General features: G+C 37.2%; 1 non-coding gene across 1 annotated transcript; it reads left to right on the top strand.

Annotated features, from left to right (window-relative positions):
* Positions 1-5,682: 5,682 nt before the first annotated feature.
* LOC139856395 (small nucleolar RNA R71) lies at positions 5,683-5,789 on the top strand. The gene has a single exon (XR_011761878.1). It is a non-coding gene; the product is annotated as a small nucleolar RNA R71 (small nucleolar RNA).
* Positions 5,790-13,382: the final 7,593 nt, after the last annotated feature.

Below are 13,382 nucleotides of genomic sequence, written 5' to 3'. Positions count from 1 at the left end.
TCAAAGCATGCTAAAAATTCAAGAACATTCAATTTATGACCCGGCCAAATTAACATCTATATCATCAACAACAATTAAATACTTCACAAGCTTCATAAACATCACAAACAAACTCAATATCTTGAATTAACTACCCTAATTTCGGATTTAATCATCACAAACCCTAGAATCATGAGCATACCCCTTAAACATGTAATTATTGCAAAATCAAGACATAATGGGTAATTAAATAACTAAGGCATGTTAATCTAAACAAGAATCATGCAAATCAAACACCCCACACTTATCTTTCACCAAATTATACATATAGACATACAAATCAAGTAATTGAGAAAGAAAAGTATGAAAAGAGATTAGCAATACCCTAGAAAACATGAGTCAAGCTTGGAATTGAAGGAAGAAATCGCGAATTTGAAGGAAGAAATTAGGGTTTTTGAGAGTTGGTTCGTTTTTGGGATATGGAATAAGAGAGAAGTGTGTTTTGTGGTTGAAAATTGGGTTAAAATGATATAAAACGAGTTTTTTTTTCTGTGTCAGACATCTGGACGGCGTCCAACATTCTGGACGGCGTCCAGTATTTAAGAGCTGGACGGTGTCCAGAAATCTGGACGGCGTCCAATAATGAAAAGCTTGACGGCGTCCAAAAATCTGGACGGCGTCCAGTTTCACTAAAACCTACTGACTTCTTTTTGAGAAAATCCTATGAAATTGGACGGCGTCCAAGGGTTTTTGGACGGCGTCCCACTGGTCTGGTGGCTCAAAATCTTCATAAAACTCATAAAAATACCCATTTTCAACACACAAAAGCTCATATCATCATCATAGATCATTTTGTACATTAAAAACAATCAAACCAATCATAAAACACTCGATTCACACTATTTACACGCGTGAACTTTCTTTAACGAGTCGTTCACCCAACTCGTCCCCATTTTGATTTAAGCTTTGTTCTCGAAGTTGAGGCTAACCTCGTCTTCGATTTCCAGGGGACCATTGACATAGTGTTTGACCCGGTGGCCATTCACTTTAAAAATATCACCCTTCCAGTTCACCACTTCAATTGTACCATAAGGGTACACCCTTCTAACAACAAATGGTCCCGACCATCGTGACTTAAGCTTTCCTGGTGATAACTTGAAACGGGCATTGTAAACAAGGACACGATCTCCTTCCATGAATTCCTTTGGATTTTTCAATCTCTTGTCGTGCCATTGTTTGGTCTTTTCCTTATAAATTAGAGAGTTATCATAGGCTTCAAGCCTCAACTCGTCTAATTCATTCAACTGGGTCAAACGTAACCGACCCACCTCTTGGTAATCCAAATTACATGCCCTTAGCGCCCAATGCGCTTTGTGTTCAATCTCCAAAGGGAGATGACCTGCTTTTTCGTATACCATTCGGAAAGGAGTGGTTCCAATAGGTGTTTTGTAGGCCGTGCGAAAGGCCCACAATGCATCGTTTAACTTAACAGACCACTCTTTTGGATTTGCACCAACGGTCTTTTCAAGTATGCGTTTTAGAGATCGATTGGTATTCTCTACCTGCCCACTTGTTTGAGGATGATAAGATGTTGAAATTTTATGGATCACTCCATATCTTTTCAACACCTTTTCTAATTGCTTATTGCAAAAGTGGATACCCCGGTCACTGATAAGGGCTTTAGGCGTGCCAAACCTTGAGAAAAGTTCCATTAAAAAGGTTACTACAACTCGGCCATCATTTGTGGGGAGAGGTTTTGCCTCCGCCTATTTGGAAACATAATCAATGGCTGCGAGTATGTAGAGATAAGAATGAGATTTTGGAAAGGGCCCCATAAAGTCAATTCCCCAAAAATCGAACACCTCGCATACTTGGATGCTTTGTTGAGGCATTTCATCCCGTTTAGTGATTTGACCGGCCCGTTGGCACGCGTCACAAGCCTTACAAACGGCGTAGGCATCTTTGAATATTGTAGGCCAATAAAAACCATCCTCGTAAACTTTCCTCCCCATAATTTGGGGACCAAAGTGCCCACCCGTTGGACCACGGTGACAATCAAGAAGAATTTGAGTGCATTCCTTTCCCGAAATTCACCTCCGAATCATACCATTTGCGCAACGCCTAAAAAGATAAGGGTCTTCCCAGAAGTAGTATTTTAGGTCACTAAAGAATTTCTTTCTTTTCTGATGTGACCAACCGGTTTCTAAGTACCCTCCAACAAGATAGTTGGCTATGTCAACAAACCAAGAATCATCAATTTTCTCAATTTTCATGAGATTTTCGTCCGGAAAGTTATCTTGGATAACAGTCTCATGGAGAACCTCAAGATTCGGGTTCTCAAGGCGAGAAAGGTGATCGGCAGCTAGGTTTTCAGCCTCCTTTTTGTCTTTAATATCAATGTCGAATTCTTGCAAAAGCAAGACCCAACGTATTAACCGGGGTTTAGCATCTTGCTTAGCAAGCAAGTACTTTAATGCTGAATGGTCTGTATAGACAACCGTCTTTACTAGTACCAAATATGATCGGAATTTATCAAACGAAAAGACAATTGCCAGGAGTTCCTTCTCGGTGGTAGTGTAATTAAGTTGGGCTCCTTGCAATGTCTTACTAGCATAATAAATGGGCTGGAAATGTTTTTCAATTCTTTGCCCCAAGACGGCACCAATAGCAAATTCACTAGCATCACACATAAGTTCGAATGGAATTGACCAATTCGGCGATATGAGAATGGGTGATTGCGTGAGTTTTGCTTTAAGGAGGTTAAAGGCGTTAAGACACTCGTCCGTGAAGACAAATGGAGCGTCTTTCTCAAGAAGTTTGTTCATCGGGGTCTCAATTTTAGAAAAATCTTTAATGAATCGACGGTAAAAACCGGCGTGCCCAAGAAAACTTCTTACACTTTTCACATTTGACGGTGGTCTTAATTTGGCTATGACTTCCACTTTAGCTCTATCCACCTCCAATCCCGCACAAGAAATTTTATGACCTAATACAATGCCCTCTCTTACCATAAAATGGCATTTTTCCTAGTTAAGTACAAGATTAGATTCTTCACACCTAATTAACATACGCTCAAGATTATGAAGACATGAGTCAAAAGAATCACCGAAGACTGAAAAGTCATCCATGAATACTTCCATAAAGTCTTCAATCATATCATGAAAAATAGCTACCATACACCTTTGAAAGGTAGCAGGAGCATTGCATAAGCCAAAGGGCATACGTCGATAGGAGAAAGTACCATAAGGGCATGTAAAGGTGGTTTTCTCTTGGTCCTCAGGTGCTATAGGGATTTGGAAATATCCCGAGAAACCGTCAAGAAAACAATAAAAGTTCTTTCCTGCTAACCTTTCCAACATTTGATCAATATAAGGAAGGGGAAAGTGGTCTTTTCAAGTAGCATCATTTAATTTTTTATAATCAATACATACCCTCCAACCCGTGATAGTCTTAGTGGAAATTAATTGATCGTTTTCATTGGTGATAACGATCATGCCACCCTTTTTGGGTACACATTGGACCGGACTCACCCAAGGACTATCAGAAATTGGGTAAATAAGACCCGCATCTAGGAGTTTGACAATCTCCTTTTTAACGACCTCTTGCATATTAGGGTTCAGTCGCCTTTGTCTTTGTACACATGGCTTATAATTATCTTCCATTAATATCTTATGTGTACAATAAGAGGGACTTATACCCTTGATATCATGAATTTTCCATGCTAGAGCCGGTTTATGGGCTTTTAACATGGAAATAAGTTTAGACTTCTCACTTACAGAGAGTTCGGATGAAATGATAACCGGGAGAGTAGAATCCTCTTGAAGGTAAGCATATTCCAAGTGACTTGGAAGTGGCTTGAGTTCCAAAACGGGAGGTTCTTCAATCGATGTTTTACATCGGTACTCATTTTTTAAATCCAACTTTCTGTATTCTTCATCATTTGGCTCATAACCGTTAGCCATCAAGGTGGTCAACATCTCCACTTCTTCCACCATGTTTTCTTCATCACCTTCTGCCAAAATGCATTCTCCTGAACCTTACAATTCTGGAAATTCCTGCAACAACTCCGAATATGTGTCTATGGTTTGCACATAATAACATTTATCATCACTAGACTCGGGGTATTGCATGGCATGGTCAACGGAAAAAGTTACCTTGACATCCTCAATACTAAGGGTCAATTTCTGCCCATAAACATCTATCATAACCCTAGCGGTATTGAGGAAAGGTCGACCCAATATAAGAGGCACACGTGTGTCCTCTTCCATGTCTAAAATTACAAAATCGGCCAGAAATACTAGGGTACCCACTTTTACTAACATATTCTCTAAAATTTCACGAGGGAATTTAATAGAGCGGTTTGCTAGTTGAATTTCCATTCGGGTTGGTTTTAGTACCCCGAGGTCTAGCTTAACATATAATGAATAAGGCATTAAATTTATGCTAGCCCCTAAATCCGCTAATGCTTTAATGCATTCCAAATCTCCTAGGAGACATGGTATGGTAAAACTACCAGGATCTTCTAACTTCTTTGGTATTTTGTTCATCAAAATTGCGGAACAATTAGCATTCATGGTGACTGATGAAAGTTCCTCCATTTTCTTCCGATTAGTAAGTAAGTCTTTTAAGAACTTAGCATACTTGGGCATACCTGAGATTACATCAATGAAAGGCATATTTATGTTAATTTGTTTAAACATATCTAGAAATTTTAACCTTTCGGCTTCTAGCCTTTCTTGTTGTTGCTTCTGTGGGTATGGGAGCGGTGGTTGATATGGCTTCACTACGGGTGTCTCCCGTTCTTCCTTTTCAACCACTTGTTCCGGCTCCTTAACCGGTTCATCATTTTTATTCAACGGAACACTGAAATCAGAATTTTCGGGCATTCTTGGAGCTTCGTATGCTAGACCACTCCGTGTGGTGATAACATTGGCGTGCTCATTTCGGGGGTTCTTATTGGTATCGCCCGGTAAACTCCCTGGTTTTCTTTCACTCAGTAAACTACGTAAACCACTCATTTGCTTTTCCAAATTCTGAATTGAGGCTTGTTGGTTTCTAAACTGGTGTTCGTTTTTCTCGTTTATTTGGTTTATGTTTGTGACAAGCTGAGTTTGTGATGCAATCAACTTTTTCAACATACTCTCCAAATTTGACTTTTTATCTTCCTGTTGGGGTTTTTGATAAAAACCCGGAGTTTGTTGTTGGAACCCACTACTTGACCCTTGTTGGAAATTGGAATTTTGACCTTGAGGGTTGTAGGGGTTGTTGAAGTTTCGGTTGAATTGGGCTCTTCCTTGAAATTGATTATTATTTATTTGGCTTATGAAAGCCACTTCTTCTTTTTGAGCCATTGTTAAACTGGCATCACAATCTTTTCCTAAATGGAGGCCACCACAGTATTCATAACCTACCTTCATACTATGAATTTCCTTGATGATTTTGTCCATGTTTCGAGCAATACCGTCTATTTTTACACTTAGGGAACTAAGGTCATCATAAGCACCGGCGCTTTGGACTTGAGCATTACGAGTAATTGGTCGTTCTTGATGCCACTCATGAGAATAATCGGCTAGCTTCTCGATTATCTCATAAGCCTCTTACTCGGTTTTGTCCATAAGTGAACCTCCGGCCGCTTGATCAATGGAAATTCGGGTTGCAACATCACAACCCTTGTAAAAGATTTGGACTTTTTGGAAGGTATCCAAACCATGATTTGGACAACCTCTTAGCATTTTGTAAAATTGATTCCATGCTTCGTACAAGGTTTCCATCGGCTTTTGACAAAATTGGGTAATTTCTTGTTGGAGTCTCGCGGACTTAGAAGCTGGAAAATATTTCTTAAGAAATTTTTCCAACATACCATCCCAAGTTTCTATCGTAGCCTCGGCCAATGAATCTAACTAACTTCGTGCTTCCCCGTGGAGTGTCCATGGGAAAAGTCTTAAAAATATGGCCTGATCAGTGTCTGGTTTAAGTTTGAAAAGAAGACATATCTCTTGAAAAAGACGAATATGTTCGTTTGCATCTTCATTCGAACCACCACCAAATTGACACCTGTTGTTAATCATTTGGAGAATAGGTCCTTTTATTTCAAATTTTTCCTCACCTGTTGGCGGAGTAATGGCACTACCTTATCCGGTTTGAGTTGCTTTCATCTTGGCCGCCATTGATTGTCTTGGTACCACCTACCTTGCCTCTCCTTCCATTTCAAAATTTGGAGGTTGAACGGTTTCACCAAATTCAGAGTATCTTGGCTTGGTTGTACTTGATTCTGAATCAAAAGTTTCTTGCTTTGATGAAGATTCAAAGAGTTCAAGTACTTCTTTTGGGATCCTACCAAGCTTTCTATCAGGTTTTGTAAGTGGTGTAAGTAATGGAGAATCTGAACTTCGGGTATGTGGCATATGCAACCTAAAATCTGTCAATCACACAACTAACAAAACTATTAAATGCACCAATTCTATAAGTCTAAAAATCAAAGACTATTAATAATTTAAAATAATTAAGAAACTACTTAATCACAAATTAGTTAACAATTCTATTTTGACACAAAACTGTCCCCGGCAGCGGCGCCAAAAACTTGATGTGCAAAACGTGGTATATGAATTGTTATATGAAATAGTATGGAAAAATACCGATTAAAGATTGTTACACACTAACGGGCAGTGCACCCGATCATGTAGTAGTATAAATAATGGTTTAGTTCCGTGTATCGTTCCAAGGACAGTTGTATTTGAAATGTCCCGTTCTTATTGATTAAAAACGTTCCATATTAATTGATTTCGTTGCGAGGTTTTGACCTCTATATGAGACGTTTTTCAAAGACTGCATTCATTTTTAAACAAACCATAACCTTTATTTCATCAATAAAGGTTTAAAAAGCTTTACGTAGATTATCAAATAATGATAATCTAAAATATCCTGTTTACACACGACCATTACATAATGGTTTACAATACAAATATGTTACATCGAAATCAGTTTCTTGAATGCAGTTTTTACACAATATCATACAAACATGGACTCCAAATCTTGTCCTTATTTTAGTATGCAACAGCGGAAGCTCTTAATATTCACCTGAGAATAAACATGCTTTAAACGTCAACAAAAATGTTGGTGAGTTATAGGTTTAACCTATATATATCAAATCGTAACAATAGACCACAAGATTTCATATTTCAATACACATCCCATACATAGAGATAAAAATCATTCATATGGTGAACACCTGGTAACCGACATTAACAAGATGCATATATAAGAATATCCCCATCATTCCGGGACACCCTTCGGATATGATATAAATTTCGAAGTACTAAAGCATCCGGTACTTTGGATGGGGTTTGTTAGGCCCAATAGATCTATCTTTAGGATTCGCGTCAATTAGGGTGTCTGTTCCCTAATTCTTAGATTACCAGACTTAATAAAAAGGGGCATATTCGATTTCGATAATTCAACCATAGAATGTAGTTTCACGTACTTGTGTCTATTTTGTAAATCATTTATAAAACCTGCATGTATTCTCATCCCAAAAATATTAGATTTTAAAAGTGGGACTATAACTCACTTTCACAGATTTTTACTTCGTCGGGAAGTAAGACTTAGCCACTGGTTGATTCACGAACCTATAACAATATATACATATATATCAAAGTATGTTCAAAATATATTTACAACACTTTTAATATATTTTGATGTTTTAAGTTTATTAAGTAAGTTGTCCTCGTTAGTAACCTACAACTAGTTGTCCACAGTTAGATGTACAGAAATAAATCGATAAATATTATCTTGAATCAATCCACGACCCAGTGTATACGTATCTCAGTATTGATCACAACTTAAACTATATATATTTTGGAATCAACCTCAACCCTGTATAGCTAACTCCAACATTCACATATAGAGTGTCTATGGTTGTTCCGAAATATATATAGATGTGTCGACATGATAGGTCGAAACATTGTATACGTGTCTATGGTATCTCAAGATTACATAATATATAATACAAGTTGATTAAGTTATGGTTGGAATAGATTTGTTACCAATTTTCACGTAGCTAAAATGAGAAAAATTATCCAATCTTGTTTTACCCATAACTTCTTCATTTTAAATCCGTTTTGAGTGAATCAAATTGCTATGGTTTCATATTGAACTCTATTTTATGAATCTAAACAAAAAAAATATAGGTTTCTAGTCGGAAAAATAAGTTACAAGTCGTTTTTGTAAAGGTAGTCATTTCAGTCGAAAGAACGACGTCTAGATGACCATTTTAGAAAACATACTTCCACTTTGAGTTTAACCATAATTTTTGGATATAGTTTCATGTTCATAATAAAAATCATTTTCTCAGAATAACAACTTTTAAATCAAAGTTTATCATAGTTTTTAATTAACTAACCCAAAACAGCCCGCGGTGTTACTACGACGGCGTAAATCCGGTTTTACGGTGTTTTTCGTGTTTCCAGGTTTTAAATCATTAAGTTAGCATATCATATAGATATAGAACATGTGTTTAGTTGATTTTAAAAGTCAAGTTAGAAGGATTAACTTTTGTTTGCGAACAAGTTTAGAATTAACTAAACTATGTTCTAGTGATTACAAGTTTAAACCTTCGAATAAGATAGCTTTATATGTATGAATCGAATGATGTTATGAACATCATTACTACCTTAAGTTCCTTGGATGAACCTAATGGAAAAGAGAAAAATGGATCTAGCTTCAATGGATCCTTGGATGGCTCGAAGTTCTTGAAGCAAAATCATGACACGAAAACAAGTTCAAGTAAGATCATCACTTGAAATAAGATTGTTATAGTTATAGAAATTGAACTAAAGTTTGAATATGATTATTACCTTGTATTAGAATGATAACCTACTGTAAGAAACAAAGATTTCTTGAGGTTGGATGATCACCTTACAAGATTGGAAGTGAGCTAGCAAACTTGAAAGTATTCTTGATTTTATGAAACTAGAACTTTTGGAATTTATGAAGAACACTTAGAACTTGAAGATAGAACTTGAGAGAGATTAATTAGATGAAGAAAATTGAAGAATGAAAGTGTTTGTAGGTGTTTTTGGTCGTTGGTGTATGGATTAGATATAAAGGATATGTAATTTTGTTTTCATGTAAATAAGTCATGAATGATTACTCATATTTTTGTAATTTTATGAGATATTTCATGCTAGTTGCCAAATGATGGTTCCCACATGTGTTAGGTGACTCACATGGGCTGCTAAGAGCTGATCATTGGAGTGTATATACCAATAGTACGTACATCTAAAAGCAGTGTATTGTACGAGTACGAATACGGGTGCATACGAGTAGAATTGTTGATGAAACTGAATGAGGATGTAATTGTAAGCATTTTTGTTAAGTAGAAGTATTTTGATAAGTGTATTGAAGTCTTTCAAAAGTGTATAAATACATATTAAAACACTACATGTATATACATTTTAACTGAGTCGTTAAGTCATCGTTAGTCGTTACATGTAAGTGTTGTTTTGAAACCTTTAGGTTAACGATCTTGTTAAATGTTGTTAACCCAATGTTTATAATATCAAAAGAGATTTTAAATTATTATATTATCATGATATTATGATGTACGAATATCTCTTAATATGATATATATACATTAAATGTCGTTACAACGATAAACGTTACATATATGTCTCGTTTCAAAATCATTAAGTTAGTAGTCTTGTTTTTACATATGTAGTTCATTGTTAATATAATTAATGATATGTTTACTTATCATAATATCATGTTAACTATATATTAACCATATATATGTCATCATATAGTTTTTTTACAAGTTTTAACGTTCGTGAATCACCGGTCAACTTGGGTTGTCAATTGTCTATATGAAACATATTTGAATTAATCAAGTCTTAACAAGTTTGATTGCTTAACATGTTGAAAACATTTAATCATGTAAATATCAATCTCAATTAATATATATAAACATGGAAAAGTTCGGGTCACTACAGTACCTACCCGTTAAATAAATTTCGTCCCGAAATTTTAAGCTGTTGAAGGTGTTGACGAATCTTCTGGAAATAGATGCGGGTATTTCTTCTTCATCTGATCTTCACGCTCCCAGGTGAACTCGGGTCCTCTACGAGCATTCCATCGAACCTTAACAATTGGTATCTTGTTTTGCTTAAGTCTTTTAACCTCACGATCCATTATTTCGACGGGTTCTTCGATGAATTGGAGTTTTTCGTTGATTTGGATTTCATCTAACGGAATAGTGAGATCTTCTTTAGCAAAACATTTCTTCAAATTCGAGACGTGAAAAGTGTTATGTACAGCTGCGAGTTGTTGAGGTAACTCAAGTCGGTAAGCTACTGGTCCGACACGATCAATAATCTTGAATGGTCCAATATACCTTGGATTTAATTTCCCTCGTTTACCAAATCGAACAACGCCTTTCCAAGGTGAAACTTTAAGCATGACCATCTCTCCAATTTCAAATTCTATATCTTTTCTTTTAATGTCAGCGTAGCTCTTTTGTCGACTTTGGGCGGTTTTCAACCGTTGTTGAATTTGGATGATCTTCTCGGTAGTTTCTTGTATAATCTCCGGACCCGTAATCTGTCTATCCCCCACTTCACTCCAACAAATCGGAGACCTGCACTTTCTACCATAAAGTGCTTCAAACGGCGCCATCTCAATGCTTGAATGGTAGCTGTTGTTGTAGGAAAATTCTGCTAACGGTAGATGTCGATCCCAACTGTTTCCGAAATCAATAACACATGCTCGTAGCATGTCTTCAAGCGTTTGTATCGTCCTTTCGCTCTGCCCATCAGTTTGTGGATGATAGGCAGTACTCATGTCTAGACGAGTTCCTAATGCTTGCTGTAATGTCTGCCAGAATCTTGAAATAAATCTGCCATCCCTATCAGAGATAATAGAGATTGGTATTCCATGTCTGGATATGACTTCCTTCAAATACAGTCGTGCTAACTTCTCCATCTTGTCATCTTCTCTTATTGGCAGGAAGTGTGCTGATTTGGTGAGACGATCAACTATTACCCAAATAGTATCAAAACCACTTGCAGTCCTTGGCAATTTAGTGATGAAATCCATGGTAATGTTTTCCCATTTCCATTCTGGGATTTCGGGTTGTTGAAGTAGACCTGATGGTTTCTGATGCTCAGCTTTGACCTTAGAACACGTCAAACATTCTCCTACGTATTTAGCAACATCGGCTTTCATACCCGGCCACCAAAAATGTTTCTTGAGATCCTTGTACATCTTCCCCGTTCCAGGATGTATTGAGTATCTGGTTTTATGAGCTTCTCTAAGTACCATTTCTCTCATATCTCCAAATTTTGGTACCCAAATCCTTTCAGCCCTATACCGGGTTCCGTCTTCCCGAATATTAAGATGCTTCTCCGATCCTTTGGGTATTTCATCCTTTAAATTTCCCTCTTTTAAAACTCCTTGTTGCGCCTCCTTTATTTGAGTAGTAATGTTATTATGAATCATTATATTCATAGATTTTACTCGAATGGGTTCTCTATCCTTCCTGCTCAAGGCATCGGCTACCACATTTGCCTTCCCCGGGTGGTAACGAATCTCAAAATCGTAATCATTCAATAATTCAATCCACCTACGCTGCCTCATATTCAGTTGTTTCTGATTAAATATGTGTTGAAGACTTTTGTGGTCGGTATATATAATACTTTTGACCCCATATAAGTAGTGCCTCCAAGTCTTTAATGCAAAAACAACCGCGCCTAATTCCAAATCATGCGTCGTATAATTTTGTTCGTGAATCTTCAATTGTCTAGACGCATAAGCAATCACCTTCGTTCGTTGCATTAATACACAACCGAGACCTTGCTTTGATGCGTCACAATAAATCACAAAATCATCATTCCCTTCAGGCAATGACAATATAGGTGCCGTAGTTAGCTTTTTCTTCAATAACTGAAACGCTTTCTCTTGTTCATCATTCCATTCAAATTTCTTCCCTTTATGCGTTAATGCAGTCAAGGGTTTTGCTATTCTGGAAAAGTCTTGGATGAACCTTCTGTAGTAACCAGCTAGTCCTAAAAACTGGCGTATGTGTTTCGGAGTTTTCGGGGTTTCCCACTTTTCAACAGTTTCTATCTTTGCCGGATCCACCTTAATACCTTCTTTGTTCACTATGTGACCGAGGAATTGAACTTCTTCCAACCAAAATGCACACTTTGAAAACTTAGCGTACAATTCTTCCTTCCTCAATACTTCTAACACCTTTCTCAAATGTTCACCGTGTTCTTGGTCATTCTTTGAGTAAATAAGTATGTCATCAATGAAAACAATGACAAACTTGTCAAGGTATGGTCCACACACTCGGTTCATAAGGTCCATGAACACAGCTGGTGCATTAGTTAAACCAAACGGCATGACCATAAACTCGTAATGACCGTAACGTGTTCTGAAAGCAGTCTTTGGAATATCATCTTCTTTCACCCGCATTTGATGATACCCGGAACGTAAGTCAATCTTTGAATAAACAGACGAGCCTTGTAGTTGATCAAATAAGTCGTCGATTCTCGGTAGTGGGTAGCGGTTCTTGATGGTAAGTTTGTTCAACTCTCGGTAGTCGATACACAACCTGAATGTACCATCTTTCTTCTTGACAAACAAAACAGGAGCTCCCCACGGTGATGTGCTTGGTCGAATGAAACCACGCTCTAAAAGTTCTTGTAATTGGCTTTGCAGTTCTTTCATCTCGCTGGGTGCCAGTCTGTAAGGAGCACGAGCTATTGGTGCAGCTCCTGGTACAAGATCTATTTGAAATTCAACGGATCGATGTGGGGGTAATCCCGGTAATTCTTTCGGAAATACATCGGGAAATTCTTTTGCAATAGGAACATCATTGATGCTCTTTTCTTCAGTTTGTACTTTCTCGACGTGTGCTAGAACAGCATAGCAACCTTTTCTTATTAGTTTTTGTGCCTTCAAATTACTAATAAGATGTAGCTTCGTGTTGCCCTTTTCTCCGTACACCATTAAGGGTTTTCCTTTTTCTCGTATAATGCGAATTGCATTTTTGTAACAAACGATCTCCGCTTTCACTTCTTTCAACCAGTCCATACCGATTATCACATCAAAACTCCCTAATTCTACTGGTATCAAATCAATCTTAAATGTTTCGCTAACCAGTTTAATTTCTCGATTCCGACATATATTATCTGCTGAAATTAATTTACCATTTGCTAATTCGAGTAAAAATTTACTATCCAAAGGCGTCAATGGACAACTTAATTTTGCACAAAAATCTCTACTCATATAGCTTCTATCCGCACCCGAATCAAATAAAACGTAAGCAGATTTATTGTCAATAAGAAACGTACCCGTAACAAGCTCCGGGTCTTCCTGTGCCTCTACCGCATTAATATTGAAAACTC

The sequence above is a fragment of the Rutidosis leptorrhynchoides genome, chromosome 6, assembly GCF_046630445.1.
Source record: "Rutidosis leptorrhynchoides isolate AG116_Rl617_1_P2 chromosome 6, CSIRO_AGI_Rlap_v1, whole genome shotgun sequence".
In the NCBI taxonomy this organism is placed as follows: domain Eukaryota; kingdom Viridiplantae; phylum Streptophyta; class Magnoliopsida; order Asterales; family Asteraceae; genus Rutidosis; species Rutidosis leptorrhynchoides.
This window is presented reverse-complemented; position numbering and strand designations above follow the sequence as displayed.